Source organism: Penaeus japonicus, unplaced genomic scaffold (genome assembly GCF_977035675.1).
Source record: "Penaeus japonicus unplaced genomic scaffold, GWHDUDI00000001_assembly GWHDUDI00000022, whole genome shotgun sequence".
Lineage (NCBI taxonomy): Eukaryota > Metazoa > Arthropoda > Malacostraca > Decapoda > Penaeidae > Penaeus > Penaeus japonicus.
This window is the reverse complement of record NW_028234424.1, coordinates 8,406,469-8,408,968: the sequence shown is the minus strand read 5'-3', so window position 1 is coordinate 8,408,968 and position 2,500 is coordinate 8,406,469. Positions and strand designations below refer to the sequence as shown.

Genomic DNA, 2,500 nt, shown 5'->3' with positions numbered 1-2,500 from the left:
TGCCACTCTCTACGCCCCTCCGCCTCCTCCTCCTCCTCCTCCTCCTCCTCCTCTTCCCTTCCTCCTTTCCCTCCCCTCCTCCTCCCCTCCTCCTCTCTCTCTCTCTCTCTCTCTCTCTCTCTCTCTCTCTCTCTTCTCTCTCTCTTTCTCTCTCTCTCCTCTCTCTCTCTCTCTCTCTCTCTCCTCTCTCTCTCTCTCTCTCTCTCTCTCTCTCTCTCTCTCTCTCTCTCTCTCTCTCTCTCTCTCTCTCTCTCTCTCTCTCTCTCTCTCTCTCTCTCTCTCTCTCTCTCTCTCTCTCTCTCTCTCTCTCTCTCTTTCTCCACTCCTTCCCCTTCTCTTCTCTTCTCTCATTCTTTTCTTCCTTCTGTTCTTCCCCTTCTCTCCTCTCCTCATCCACTTCCCTCCCTATTTCTCCCCTCCTCTCTTCCCTCTATCCCCCCCCCCTACCTCCTCTCTTCCCTCTATCCCCCCCTACCTCCTCTCTTCCCTCTATCCCCCCCTCCTCTCATCTCATCTCCTCGATCCTCCACCCCTCCTCCTTCCCTCCATCTATTCCCTCCATCTCCACCTACCATTGCCACCCTCTTGCCGCCTCCTTCCCTATCTCCCTCCCCTCCCCTCCCCTCCCCTCCCCTCCCCTCCGAAGACACCCAGCCAGCTCTCGCTACAATCTTTAAGACACTCTCACCCGCCTCCGCCTCCGCCAGCCCACCTACCGCCCACCTATCACCCACCTACCGCCCATCCACCGCCCACCTACCGCCCTCTGCTGCCGCCCACCGCCCACTCCCACCGCCCACACTCGCCGGATGAGAGCACGGCTGGGATGGAATGGGGAGTCTGCAGGAAACCATTGTTCCGTGTTGTGTTCCCGCTGCCCTACCACCTTTCCTCACTTTCACCTTCTTCCGCCATCTCTTCCCTTCTCCTTCCTATGCGTGCAGTTTCCTCTTACTCTTCTTATGTTTTCCTCTTTTCCTCTTTCTATCACCTTCCCTTCTTCTCATCATCTTTACTCCTTTCTATCACCCTCCCCCTCTCTCTACCTCTTTCTACTTTTCTAATCCCTTCTTCCCCTATCTCCTTCCTTCTTCCTTCTGCCCCTGTTTTTTCCTCTTTCTTCTTTTTTTCTGACCTCTTTCTATTTCTCTTTTTATAATCCTCCTTCGTAACAATGCCTCTTACCCGAAGAAACGGACCTGGACAATCAATTGTTTTTATGGCTCTGAGACAGTGCGTGTGTGTGTGTGTGTGTGTGTGTGTGTGTGTGTGTGTGTGTGTGTGTGTGTGTGTGTGTGTGTGTGTGTGTGTGTGTGTGTGTGAAAAGCACAAAAACCGTTGAACAAACTGAATGGGCAAACAAGTACCAAGTCGAGGCAGAGTTAAGTGTCTAGAATCAAACTAATAAAATCAATACCGGTTGACAGGACACGCGAATGATCGCCCTGAATGAAAGAGTAAGAGCAAGGGCGTGAGTGCCAAGGGAAAAGAATGAATGAAACGCTCAAGAGTAGCAGAGACGAGACTACGAGAGAGGGAAACTTGGCAGGAGTCCGCCCGTGCACCATATTTGATGGAAAAGGTGGGCTGGGGTGGAGAGGGGAGCTCCGGGGGGCGTGGGGTGGAGAGGGAAGGGGTAAGGACTGGTAACTTTAAGCCGAGGGGAGGGAAGGAAAGGGGGAAGGGGAGGGGGGATTTTGAAGGGGAAAGAAACGGGAGGGGGGACGTGTACATACATGTGAAAAGGATAAGACGTTAGAGGAAAGACATCGGGAGAGGTTGGGGGGTAGGTGGGAGGGGGTTATGCTGCTTTCCTTACATCTACCTCTACATTCTCTATGCGGTGCTGTTCCACATGGGACTCGACATCATGATCTAGTACGTATCATGTTCACAACATCCCATAGCACAGCGAGATACACCCAAAACCTGCCACAACATTGCTAACTAACTACACACCCCTCTACAACCCTAAAAACCCACTCCATTACAACCCATGCCATAAGAAACCCACTCCAACGCTTGCTCACACGAGCTCTACTTCACCCTCTTTGAAGAAACTTATAACTTATTTCAATGTTCAGTGATACTATATTTGGACACGGAATCATAGCGCACAGGCGACAGTCACCTTTGCGTCTAGGCTGCATAAAGGTGGTGGCATTCGAGGAGCTATTTCAATAATTATAAAGTTAGTCGTAGATCCTTGCAAACTCGGCTTATTATTTAATCGGAGAAGCGGTCGGGAATATGTGTGCGAGGAATGAAACGGCGACGGGGATAAGAGGGGAAGGAGAGGGAAAGGGAGGGGATGAGGGAGGGAGGGAGGAAGGGAGGAAGGGAAAAGGAGGGAGAGGAAGGGGAGAGAGAGGGAAGAGGGAAGGAAAGGAGGGAAGAATAGAGGAGGGAGAGGGAAGAAAGGGAAGGAAAGGAGGGAAGAATAGAGGAGGGAGAGGGAAGAAAGGGAAGGAAAGGAGGGAAGAATAGAGGAGGGAGAGGG

The 2,500-nt window shown here is 52.0% G+C and overlaps 1 protein-coding gene across 14 annotated transcripts in view; it reads left to right on the top strand.

Moving 5' to 3' along the window:
• LOC122248987 (sodium channel protein 1 brain-like) overlaps positions 1 to 2,500 on the top strand; it is a 319,708-nt gene that overhangs the window by 198,400 nt on the left and 118,808 nt on the right. The gene's annotated exons all lie outside the window — the stretch shown is intronic.